At 55.2% G+C, this 11,579-nt stretch overlaps 27 pseudogenes; all 27 read right to left on the bottom strand.

The window, feature by feature from the left end:
• Positions 1-418: 418 nt before the first annotated feature.
• LOC125290388 lies at positions 419-536 on the bottom strand (annotated as a pseudogene).
• A 248-nt stretch (positions 537-784) lies between these two features.
• Positions 785-898, bottom strand: LOC125290380 (annotated as a pseudogene).
• A 510-nt stretch (positions 899-1,408) lies between these two features.
• LOC125290391 lies at positions 1,409-1,527 on the bottom strand (annotated as a pseudogene).
• A 245-nt stretch (positions 1,528-1,772) lies between these two features.
• LOC125290370 lies at positions 1,773-1,894 on the bottom strand (annotated as a pseudogene).
• A 410-nt stretch (positions 1,895-2,304) lies between these two features.
• LOC125290375 lies at positions 2,305-2,423 on the bottom strand (annotated as a pseudogene).
• Positions 2,424-2,571: 148 nt separating this feature from the next.
• On the bottom strand, positions 2,572-2,691 carry LOC125290383 (annotated as a pseudogene).
• Positions 2,692-2,871: 180 nt separating this feature from the next.
• LOC125290390 lies at positions 2,872-2,989 on the bottom strand (annotated as a pseudogene).
• Positions 2,990-3,301: 312 nt separating this feature from the next.
• Positions 3,302-3,416, bottom strand: LOC125290372 (annotated as a pseudogene).
• A 100-nt stretch (positions 3,417-3,516) lies between these two features.
• Positions 3,517-3,635, bottom strand: LOC125290371 (annotated as a pseudogene).
• A 63-nt stretch (positions 3,636-3,698) lies between these two features.
• On the bottom strand, positions 3,699-3,817 carry LOC125290366 (annotated as a pseudogene).
• A 329-nt stretch (positions 3,818-4,146) lies between these two features.
• LOC125290384 lies at positions 4,147-4,270 on the bottom strand (annotated as a pseudogene).
• A 161-nt stretch (positions 4,271-4,431) lies between these two features.
• On the bottom strand, positions 4,432-4,554 carry LOC125290377 (annotated as a pseudogene).
• A 501-nt stretch (positions 4,555-5,055) lies between these two features.
• LOC125290369 lies at positions 5,056-5,172 on the bottom strand (annotated as a pseudogene).
• A 376-nt stretch (positions 5,173-5,548) lies between these two features.
• On the bottom strand, positions 5,549-5,667 carry LOC125290379 (annotated as a pseudogene).
• A 207-nt stretch (positions 5,668-5,874) lies between these two features.
• On the bottom strand, positions 5,875-5,991 carry LOC125290365 (annotated as a pseudogene).
• A 168-nt stretch (positions 5,992-6,159) lies between these two features.
• LOC125290386 lies at positions 6,160-6,273 on the bottom strand (annotated as a pseudogene).
• Positions 6,274-6,337: 64 nt separating this feature from the next.
• On the bottom strand, positions 6,338-6,456 carry LOC125290368 (annotated as a pseudogene).
• A 172-nt stretch (positions 6,457-6,628) lies between these two features.
• Positions 6,629-6,747, bottom strand: LOC125290376 (annotated as a pseudogene).
• Positions 6,748-7,091: 344 nt separating this feature from the next.
• Positions 7,092-7,212, bottom strand: LOC125290373 (annotated as a pseudogene).
• A 61-nt stretch (positions 7,213-7,273) lies between these two features.
• Positions 7,274-7,390, bottom strand: LOC125290387 (annotated as a pseudogene).
• A 63-nt stretch (positions 7,391-7,453) lies between these two features.
• LOC125290378 lies at positions 7,454-7,573 on the bottom strand (annotated as a pseudogene).
• Positions 7,574-7,810: 237 nt separating this feature from the next.
• Positions 7,811-7,927, bottom strand: LOC125290381 (annotated as a pseudogene).
• A 460-nt stretch (positions 7,928-8,387) lies between these two features.
• On the bottom strand, positions 8,388-8,502 carry LOC125290385 (annotated as a pseudogene).
• Positions 8,503-8,736: 234 nt separating this feature from the next.
• LOC125290382 lies at positions 8,737-8,851 on the bottom strand (annotated as a pseudogene).
• Positions 8,852-10,090: 1,239 nt separating this feature from the next.
• LOC125290367 lies at positions 10,091-10,210 on the bottom strand (annotated as a pseudogene).
• A 219-nt stretch (positions 10,211-10,429) lies between these two features.
• Positions 10,430-10,549, bottom strand: LOC125290374 (annotated as a pseudogene).
• Positions 10,550-11,291: 742 nt separating this feature from the next.
• Positions 11,292-11,410, bottom strand: LOC125290389 (annotated as a pseudogene).
• Positions 11,411-11,579: the final 169 nt, after the last annotated feature.

Raw genomic sequence — 11,579 nt, 5'->3', positions numbered from 1 at the left:
TAACCAGGCCCGACGCTGCTTAGCTTCCGAGATCAGACGAGCTGGCGTGCTCAGCGTGGTATGGCCGTAAGCGACATTACTCAACCACTGACACGCTCATCAACCTTCAACCGCTTGCCTGCACAAGCAAGCAAAACGCTTACAGCACCTGCTCACGCGGTATGTACCGTAAGCCGCATTGCTCAACCACTGACACGCTCATCAACCCCTCAACCGCCTGCCTGCACAAGCAAGCAAACGCTTACAGCACCTGGTATTCCCAGGCGTCTCCCATCCAAGTACTAACCAGGCCCGACGCCAGGTTAGCTTCCGAGATCAGACGAGAGCGGGCGGCTCAGCTGGTATGGCCGGTTTATTACTCAACCACTGACACGCTCATCAACCTTTCAACCGCTTCTGCCTGCACAAGCAAGCAAAACGCTTACAGCACCTGGTATTCCCAGGCGTCTCCACATCCAAGTACTAACCAGGCCCGACGCCGCTTAGCCTCCGGTATCAGACGAGAGCGGTGCGTTCAGCGTGGCATGGCCGTAGTTTATTGCTCAACCACTGACACGCTTCATCAACCTTCAACCGCCTTGCCTGCACAAGCAAGCAAAATCGCTTACAGCACCTGGTATTCCCAGGCTGCCCCCATCCAAGCACTAACCAGGCCCGACGCTGCTTAGCTTCCCGAGATCAGACGAGAGCGGCGGCGTTTCAGCGTGGGTGGCCGTAGTTTATTACCCTCAACCACTGACACGCTCATCAACCTCAACCGCTCTGCCTGCACAAGCAAGCAAAACACTTACAGCACCTGGTATTCCCAGGCGGTCTCCCATCCAAGTACTAACCAGGCCCGACGCTGCTTAGCTTCCGAGATCAGACGAGAGCGGCGGCTCAGCGTATGGCCGTAAGCTGAGCGACATTAACCTCAACCACTGCCTGACACGCTCATCAACCTTCAACCGCCAGCGTTGCCTGCATCAACCTTCAACGGGGCAAGCAAGCAAACGCTTTACAGCACCTGGTATTCCCAGGCGTCTCCCCATCCAAGTACTAACCAGGCCCGACGCTGTTTAGCTTCCCGAGATCAGACGAGCTGGCGTTCAGCGTGGTGCGGCCGTAGCACCTGCTTATTAGTCAAACCACTGACACGCTCATCAACCTCAACCGCTTGCCTGCACAAGCAAGCAAAACGCTTACAGCACCTGGTACCCAGGCGGCTGCTAACCAGGCCAGGACGCTGCTTAGCTTCCGAAGATCAGATGCCGGGCATCCAACCACTGAACCAGGCCCGACGCTGCTTAGCTTCCCAGATAACAGAAACGCTTGCGGAGATCGGACAATAGCGCAGCGGCCAGTGCAATTACTCAACCACTGACACGCTCATCAACCTTCAACCGCTTGCCTGCACAAGCAAGCAAAACGCTTACAGCACCTGGTATTCCCAGGCGGTCTCCCATCCAAGTACTAACCAGGCCCGACGCTGCTTAGCTTCCGAGATCAGACGAGAGCGACGGGGCTCAGCGTGGTATGGCCGTAGTTTATTACTCAACCACTGGATACGCTCATCAACCTTCAACCGCCTGCCTGCACAAGCAAGCAAAACGCTTACAGCACCTGGTATTCCCAGGCTGCCTACCATCCAAGCACTAACCAGGCCCGACGCTGCTTAGCTTCCGAGATCAGACGAGCCGGGCGTGCTCAGTGTGGTATGGCCGTAGTTTATTACTCAACCACTGACACGCCCATCAACCTTCAACCGCTTCTGCCTGCACAAGCAAGCAAAACGCTTACAGCACCTGGTATTCCCAGGCGGCTCCCATCCAAGTACTAACCAGGCCCCACGCTGCTTAGCTTCCCGAGATCAGACGAGAGCTGGCCGCGGTTTCAGCGTGGTATGGCCGTAAGCTATTACTCAACCACTGACACGCTCATCAACCTTCAACCGCCTGCCTGCACAAGCAAGCAAAACGCTTACAGCACCTGGTATTCCCAGGCGTCTCCCCATCCAAGTACTTCAACCAGGCCCGACGCTGCTTAGCTGGATCAGACGAGAGCGGCGCAGCGGTATGGCCGTAGTTTATTACTCAACCACTGACACGCTCATCAACCCTTCAACCGCTTCTGCCTGCACAAGCAAGCAAAACGCTTACAGCACCTGGTATTCCCAGGCGGCTCCCCATCCAAGTACTAACCAGGCCCGACGCTGCTTAGCTTCCAGATCAGACGAGAGGCGCTCAGCTGGTATGGCCGTAGTTTATTACTCAACCACTGACACGCTCATCAACCTCAACCGCTTGCCTGCACAAGCAAGCAAAACGCTTACAGCACCTGGTATTCCCAGGCGTCTCCCATCCAAGTACTAACCAGGCCCGACGCTGCTTAGCTTCCGAGATCAGACGAGAGCTGGCGTGACTCAGCGTGGTATGGCCGTAGATTACAACCACTGACACGCTCATCAACCTTCAACCGCGCCTGCTCAAGCAAGCAAAACGCTTTACAGCACCTGCTCAGGCCCGTAAGTTTATTACTCAACCACTGACACGCTCATCAACCTCAACCGCCTGCCTGCACAAGCAAGCAAAACGCTTACAGCACCTGGTATTCCCAGGCGGTCTCCCCATCCAAGTACTAACCAGGCCCGACGCTGCTTAGCTTCCAGATCAGACGAGAGCGGGCGCAGCTCAGCGTGGTATGGCCGTAGTTTATTACTCAACCACTGACACGCTCATCAACCTTCAACCGCTTCTGCCTGCACAAGCAAGCAAAACCAAGCAAAACGCTTACAGCACCTGCTCAGCGCTTTAGCCGGTAGGCCGTGAGTTTATTACTTAACCACTGACACGCTCATCAACTCAACCGCTCTGCCTGCACAAGCAAGCAAAACGCTTACAGCACCTGGTATTCCCAGGCGGTCTCCCATCCAAGTACTAACCAGGCCCGACGCTGCTTAGCTTCCGAGATCAGACGAGAGCGCGCGCAGCAGCGTGGTATGGCCGTAGTTTATTACTCAACCACTGACACGCTCATCAACCTTCAACCGCTTCTGCCTGCACAAGCAAGCAAAACGCTTACAGCACCTGGTATTCGTGGTATGGCCGTAAGCCATCCAACCATCCGCCATCAACCTACTAACCCAGGCCAAGCGACGCTGCACCTGGTATTCCCAGGCGTCTCCCATCAGAACCAGAGACCGCTCTGCTTAGCGAGATCAGACGAGAGCAGCGGCTCAGCGTGGTATGGCCGTAAGCGATTACTCAACCACTGACACGCTTCATCAACCTTCAACCGCTTCTGCCTGCACAAGCAAGCAAAACGCTTACAGCACCTGGTATTCCCAGGCGGTCTCCCATCCAAGTACAACCAGGCCCGACGCTGCTTAGCTTCCGAGATCAGACGAGAGCGGGCGTCAGCGCAGTATGGCCGTAGTTTATTACTCAACCACTGGACACGCAAACGCTTTGCATCAACCTTGGCCGTAACCAACCACTGACATCGCTTCAACCTGCCTGCCTGCACAAGCAAGCAAAACGCTTACAGCACCTGGTATTCCCAGGCGTCTCCCCTTCCAAGTACTAACCAGGCCCGACGCTGCTTAGCTTCCGAGATCAGACGAGAGCGGGCGTGCTCAGCGTGGTATGGCCGTAGTTTATTACTCAACCACTGACACGCTCATCAACCTCAACCGCTTCTGCCTGCACAAGCAAGCAAAACGCTTACAGCACCTGGTATTCCCAGGCGTCTCCCCATCCAAGTACTAACCAGGCCCGACGCTGCTTAGCTTCCGAGATCAGACGAGAGCGGGCGTGCTCAGCGTGGTATGGCCGTAGTTTATTACTCAACCACTGACATCGCTCATCAACCTTCAACCGCTTGCCTGCACAAGCAAGCAAAAACGCAACAGCACCTGCTCAGCGTGCACCGTGGTTTATTCAACCAGACACGCTCATCCCCATCCTGCCTGCACAAGCAAGCAAAACGCTTACAGCACCTGGTATTCCCAGGCTGTCTACCCTTCCAAGTACTAACCAGGCCAGACGCTGCTTAGCTTCCGAGATCAGACGAGCGGCGCGTTTCAGCGCAGGTATGGCCGTAGTTTATTACTCAACCACTGACACGCTCATCAACCTTCAACCGCTTGCCTGCACAAGCAAGCAAAACGCTTTACAGCACCTGGTATTCCCAGGCGGTCTCCCATCCAAGTACTAACCAGGCCCGACGCTGCTTAGCTTCCGAGATCAGACGAGAGCTGGCGCGTCTCAGCGCCATACGTATGGCCGTAGTTTTATTACTCAACCACTGACACGCTATCAACCTCAACCGCTTGCCTGCACAAGCAAGCAAAACGCTTTACAGCACCTGCTCAGCGCAGGGTATGGGCCGTCATTACTCAACCACTGACACGCTCATCAACCTTCAACCGCTTGCCTGCACAAGCAAGCAAAACGCTTACAGCACCTGGTATTCCCAGGCGGTCTCCCATCCAAGTACTAACCAGGCCCGACGCTGCTTAGCTTCCGAGATCAGACGAGCGGGCGCGCACCTGCTCAGCGCGGTATGGCCGTAGTTTATTACTCAACCACTGACACGCTCATCAACCTTCAACCGCTTCTGCCTGCACAAGCAAGCAAAACGCTTACAGCACCTGGTATTCCCAGGCGGTCTCCATCCAAGTACTAACCAGGCCCGACGCTGCTTAGCTTCCAGATCAGACGAGCCGGGCGTGCTCAGCGGGTATGGCCGTAGTTTATTACTCAACCACTGACACGCTCATCAACCTTCAACCGCTTGCCTGCACAAGCAAGCAAAACGCTTACAGCACCTGCTCAGCGTGGCGGGGCTGGGGGCATCCATTACAACCACCCGACACGCTTAGCTTCCAGATCAGACTGCTTTACCTGGTATTCCCAGGCGGTCTCCCCATCCAAGTACATAACCAGGCCCGACGCTACTTTAGCTTCCAAGATCAGACGAGAGCACGCTGCTCAGCGCGGTATGGCCGTAGTTTATTACTCAACCACTGACACGCTCATCAACCTCAACCGCTTCTGCCTGCACAAGCAAGCAAAACGCTTACAGCACCTGGTATTCCCAGGCGTCTCCCATCCAAGTACTAACCAGGCCCGACGCTGCTTAGCTTCCGAGATCAGACGAGAGCGGCGCGTTCAGCGTGGTATGGCCGTAGTTTATTACTCAACCACTGACACGCTCATCAACCTTCAACCGCTTCTGCCTGCACAAGCAAGCAAAACGCTTACAGCACCTGGTATTCCCATCCAAGGGCCCGACGCCGCTTAGCTTCCGAGATCAGACGAGAGCGGGCGCTCAGCGGTATGGCCGTAGTTTATTACTCAACCATCACGCTCATCAACCTTCAACCGGCCCTGCACAAGCAAAACGCTGGTATTCCCAGGCTCTCCCATCCGGGTACTCCAGGCCCGACGCTGCTTAGCTTCCGAGATCAGACGAGCTGGCGCGGCTCAGCGTGGTATGGCCGTAGTTTATTACTCAACCACTGACACGCTCATCAACCTCAACCGCCTGCCTGCACAAGCAAGCAAAACGCTTACAGCACCTGGTATTCCCAGGCGGGCTCCCATCCAAGTACTAACCAGGCCCGACGCTGCTTAGCTTCCGGATCAGACGAGAGCTGGCGCAGCTCAGCGCGGTATGGCCGTAGTTTATTACTCAACCACTGGACACGCTCATCAACCTTCAACCGCTTGCCTGCACCTGGTATTCCCAGGCGGTCTCCCCATCCAGCAAAGGCCAGACGCTGCTTACAGCAGACGAGAGCGGGCGCTCAGCGTGGTATGGCCGTAGTTTATTACTCAACCACTGACACGCTCATCAACCTTCAACCGCTTCTGCCTGCACAAGCAAGCAAAACGCTTACAGCACCTGGTATTCCCAGGCGGTCTCATCCAAGTACTAACCAGGCCCGACGCTGCTTAGCTTCCGAGATCAGACGAGAGCGGGCGTGCTCAGCGTGGTATGGCCGTAAGCTATTACTCAACCACTCGGACACGTTCATCAACCTTCAACCGCTCTGCCTGCACAAGCAAGCAAAACGCTTACAGCACCTGCTCAGCGTGGTATGGCCGTAAGCGATTACTCAACCACTCGGACACGTTCATCAACCTTCAACCGCTCTGCCTGCACAAGCAAGCAAAACGCTTACAGCACCTGGTATTCCCAGGCGGTCTCCCATCCAAGTACTAACCAGGCCCGACGCTGCTTAGCTTCCGAGATCAGACGAGCTGGCGTGCGCGTGGTATGGCCGTAGTTTATTACTCAACCACTGACACGCTCATCAACCTCAACCGCTTGCTGCCTGCACAAGCAAGCAAAACGCTTACAGCACCTGGTATTCCCAGGCGGTCTCCCATCCAAGTACTAACCAGGCCCGACGGTGCTTAGCTTCCGGGATCAGACGAGCTGGCGCAGTTTCAGCGTGGTATGGCCGTAAGTTTATTACTCAACCACTGGACACGCTCATCAACCTTCAACCGCTTGCCTGCACAAGCAAAACAAGCAAAACGCTTTACAGCACCTGCTCAGCGTGGTATGGCCGTAGTTTATTACTCAACCACTGGACACGCTCATCAACCTTCAACCGCTCTGCCTGCACAAGCAAGCAAAACGCTTACAGCACCTGGTATTCCCAGGCGGTCTCCCATCCAAGTACTAACCAGGCCCGACGCTGCTTAGCTTCCGAGATCAGACGAGAGCGGGCGTGCTCAGCGTGGTATGGCCGTGTTTATTACTCAACCACTGACACGCTCATCAACCTCAACCGCTTGCCTGCACAAGCAAGCAAAACGCTTACAGCACCTGGTATTCCCAGGCGTCTCCCATCCAAGTACTAACCAGGCCCGACGCTGCTTAGCTTCCGAGATCAGACGAGAGCGGCGCTCAGCGCAGGTATGGCCGTAGCGATTACTCAACCACTGACACGCTTTATCAACCTTTCAACCGCTTCTGCCTGCACAAGCAAGCAAAAACGCTTACAGCACCTGCTCAGGCGCGGTATGGTCAGTTTTATTACTCAACCACCACGGACACGCTCATCAACCTCAACCGCTTGCCTGCACAAGCAAGCAAAACGCTTACAGCACCTGGTATTCCCAGGCGGTCTCCCATCCAAGTACTAAACAGGCCCGACGCTGCTTAGCTTCCGGTGATCAGACGAGAGCTGGCGCAGCTCAGCGTGGTATGGCCGTAGTTTATTACTCAACCACTGACACGCTCATCAACCTTCAACCGCTTGCCTGCACAAGCAAGCAAACGCTTACAGCACCTGGTATTCCCAGGCGGTCTCCCATCCAAGTACTAACCAGGCCCGACGCTGCTTAGCTTCCGAGATCAGACGAGCGGGCGTATTCAGCGTGGTATGGCCGTAGTTTATTAGTCAACCACTCGACACGCTTCATCAACCTCAACCGCTTGCCTGCACAAGCAAGCAAAACGCTTACAGCACCTGGTATTCCCAGGCGGTCTCCCATCCAAGTACTAACCAGGTCCGACGCTGTTTAGCTTCCGAGATCAGACGGCAGAGCTGGCGCGTTCAGCGGGTATGGCCGTAGTTTATTACTCAACCACTGACACGCTCATCAACCTTCAACCGCTTGCTGCCTGCACAAGCAAGCAAAACGCTTACAGCACCTGGTATTCCCAGGCGTCTCCCATCCAAGTACTAACCAGGCCCGACGCTGCTTAGCTTCCAGATCAGACGAGCGGCGCTCAGCGGGTATGGCCGTAGTTTATTACTCAACCACTGACACGCTCATCAACCTCAACCGCTTGCCTGCACAAGCAAGCAAAACGCTTACAGCACCTGGTATTCCCAGGCGGTCTCCCATCCAAGTACTAACCAGGCCCGACGCCAGCTTAGCTTCCGATCAGACGAGAGCTGGCGCTTCAGCGTGGTATGGCCGTAGTTTATTACTCAACCACTGACACGCTCATCAACCTTCAACCGCTTGCCTGCACAAGCAAGCAAAACGCTTACAGCACCTGCTCCAGCCCAGACGCTGGTATGGCCGGCCCAGTTTATTACTCAACCACTGACACGCTCACGCTCAGCGTGGTCAAAGCCTTCAACCACCTGGTATTCCCAGGCTGCTCCCATCCAAGTGGCCCGACGCTGCTTAGCAAGCAAATCAGCCAGAGCACCTGGTAGCGGGTATGGCCGTAGGCGGTTACTCAACCATCCACACGCTATCAACCTTCAACCGCTTCAGGCCAAGCAAGCAAAACGCTTACAGCACCTGGTAGCAAACATCCAAGCTCAGATCAGACGAGAGCTGGCGTCTCAGCGTGGTATGGCCGTAGTTTATTACTCAACCACTGGACACGCTCATCAACCTTCAACCGCTTCTGCCTGCACAAGCAAGCAAAACGCTTTACAGCACCTGGTATTCTAGGCGGTCTCCCATCCAAGTACTAACCAGGCCCGACGCCGTTTAGCTTCCGATCAGATCAGAGCGGGAGTTTCAGCGTGGTATGGCCGTAAGCAATTACTCAACCACTGACACGCTTCATCAACCTTCAACCGGCTTGCCTGCACAAGCAAGCAAAACAGCACCTGGTATTCCCAGGCGTCTCCCATCCAAGTACTAACCAGGCCCGACGCTCTTAGCTTCCGGATCAGACGAGAGCTGGCTCAGCGTGGTATGGCCGTAGTTTATTACTCAACCACTGACACGCTCATCAACCTTCAACCGCTTCTGCCTGCACAAGCAAGCAAAACGCTTACAGCACCTGGTATTCCCAGGCGGTCTCCCATCCAAGTACTAACCAGGCCCGACGCTGCTTAGCTTCCGGATCAGACGAGCGGGCGGTTCAGCGTGGTATGGCCGTAGTTTATTACCAACCACTGACACGCTCATCAACCTCAACCGCTTGCCTGCACAAGCAAGCAAAACGCTTACAGCAGCCCACCTGGTGCTTTAGTTCCCAGGCGGTCTCCCCATCCAAGTACTAACCAGGCCAGACGCTCATCAACCCAGCTTCCGAACAGAAGCAAAAACGCTTACAGCACCTGCTCAGCGTGGTATGGCCGTAGCGATTACTCAACCACTGACACGCTCATCAACTCAACCGCTTCTGCCTGCACAAGCAAGCAAAACGCTTTACAGCACCTGGTATTCCCAGGCGGCCTCCCCCATCCAAGTACTAACCAGGCCCGACGCTGCTTAGCTTCCCGGAGATCAGACGAGAGCGGGCGTGCTCAGCGGGTATGGCCGTAGTTTATTACTCAACCACTCGACACGCTTCATCAACCTTCAACCGCTTCTGCCTGCACAAGCAAGCAAAACGCTTACAGCACCTGGTCCCAGGCGGTGTACTAACCAGGCCCGACGCTATTTCCGGGATCAGGCCGGCGCGTTCCAGCATTAAGCGATTACTCAACCACTGACACGCCCATCAACCTTCAACCGCTTCTGCCTGCACAAGCAAGCAAAACGCTTTACAGCACCTGGTATTCCCAGGCGTCTCCCCATCCAAGTAATAACCAGGCCCGACGCCGCTTAGCACCTTCCAGGCGATCTCCCATCCAATTATCAGGCCCGACACGCTGTTTAGATCAGCGGGCGCGGTTCAGCGTGGTATGGCCGTAAGCAATTACTCAACCACTGACACGCTCATCAACTTCAACCGCTTCTGCCTGCACAAGCAAGCAAAACGCTTTACAGCACCTGCCCAGGCTGTCATCCAAGTACTAACCAGGCCAGACGTATGGATCAGACGAGAGCGGCGCAATTAGGCCGTCAACCACTGACACGCTCATCAACCTTCAACCGCTTCTGCCTGCACAAGCAAGCAAAATGCTTACAGCACCTGGTATTCCAGGTAGGCTTCTGCCATCCAAGTACTAACCAGGCCCGACGCCTTAGCTTCCGAGCAGGGACCTGGCGTATCAGCGCGGTATGGCCGTAGTTTCATTACTCAACCACTGACACGCCATCCGCTTCAACCGCTTGCCTGCACAAGCAAGCAAAATCGCTTACAGCACCTGCTCAGCGTGGTATGGCCGTAGTTTATTACCAACCACTGACACGCTCATCAACCTCAACCGCCTGCCTGCACAAGCAAGCAAAACGCTTTACAGCACCTGGTATTCCCAGGCTGTCTCCCATCCAAGTACTAACCAGGCCCGACGCTGCTTAGCTTCCGAGATCAGACGAGAGCTGGCCGCGCTCAGCGTGGTATGGCCGTAAGCGATTACTCAACCACTGGACACGCTCATAAACCTTCAACCGCTTGCCTGCCTGCAAAAAGCTTACAGCACCTGGTATTCTGGTAAAACATCCAAGCCAACCAGGGCCGACGCTGCTCAGACGAGAAAACGCTTGGCACCTTGCTCAGCGCCGCAGTTTATTACTCAACCACTGACACGCTCATCAACCTTCAACCGCTTGCCTGCACAAGCAAGCAAAACGCTTTACAGCACCTGGTATTCCCAGGCGTCTCCCATCCAAGTACTAACCAGGCCCGACGCTGCTTAGCTTCCGGAGATCAGACGAGAGCGGGCGTGGTTCAGCGCGGTATGGCCGTAAGTTTATTACTCAACCACTTGACACGCTCATCAACCTTCAACCGCTTGCCTGCACAAGCAAAAAACGCTTACAGCACCTGCTCAGCGCAGGTATGGCCGTAGTTTATTTACCTCAACCACTGGACACGCTCATCAACCTTCAACCGCCTGCCTGCACAAGAAAGCAAAACGCTTACAGCACCTGGTATTCCCAGGCGGCTCCCATCCAAGTACTAACCAGGCCCGACGCTGCTTAGCTTCCGGAGATCAGACGAGAGCGGGCGTGTCAGCTGGTATGGCCGTAGTTTATTAGTCAGCCACTGGACACGCTTCATCAACCTCAACCGCTTCTGCCTGCACAAGCAAGCAAACGCTTTACAGCACCTGGTATTCCCAGGCGTCCCCATCCAAGTACTAACCAGGCCCGACGCTGCTTAGCTTCCGGAGATCAGACGAGAGCGGGCGTGCTCAGCTGGTAAGGCCGTAGTTTATTACTCAACCACTGGACACGCTCATCAACCTTCAACCGCTTTGCCTGCACAAGCAAGCAAAACGCTTTACAGCACCTGCTCAGTAAAACGCTCATCAACCTTTCAACGCTCTCCTGCATACAGCACCTGGTATTCCCAGTACCCAGGCCCGACGCCCTTAGCTCCTGAGATCAGACGAGAGCTGGCGTGCAGTTATGGACGTAAAGCGACTACTCAACCACTTGGACACGCCTCATCAACCTCAACCGCCTGCCTGCACACAAGCAAGCAAAAACGCTTTACAGCACCTGGTATTCCCAGGCGTCTCCCCATCCAAGTACTAACCAGGCCCACGCTGCTTAGCTTCCGAGATCAGACGAGAGCTGGCGCGGCTCAGTGTGGTATGGCCGTAGAACGACCAACAACTGACATCGCTCATCAACCTCAACCGCCTGCCTGCACAAGCAAGCAAACGCTACAGCACCTGGTATTCCCAGGCAAATCCCATCCAAGTACTAACCAGGCCCGAGCTGCTTAGCTTCCGGGAGATCAGACGAGCGGGCGTGCGTTTCAGCGTGGTATGG

The sequence above is a fragment of the Alosa alosa genome, unplaced genomic scaffold (assembly GCF_017589495.1).
Source record: "Alosa alosa isolate M-15738 ecotype Scorff River unplaced genomic scaffold, AALO_Geno_1.1 AALO_1.0_unplaced_445, whole genome shotgun sequence".
Lineage (NCBI taxonomy): Eukaryota > Metazoa > Chordata > Actinopteri > Clupeiformes > Clupeidae > Alosa > Alosa alosa.
Note: the sequence above shows the minus strand (reverse complement) of the source record. Positions and strands in the feature narration are given on the sequence as shown.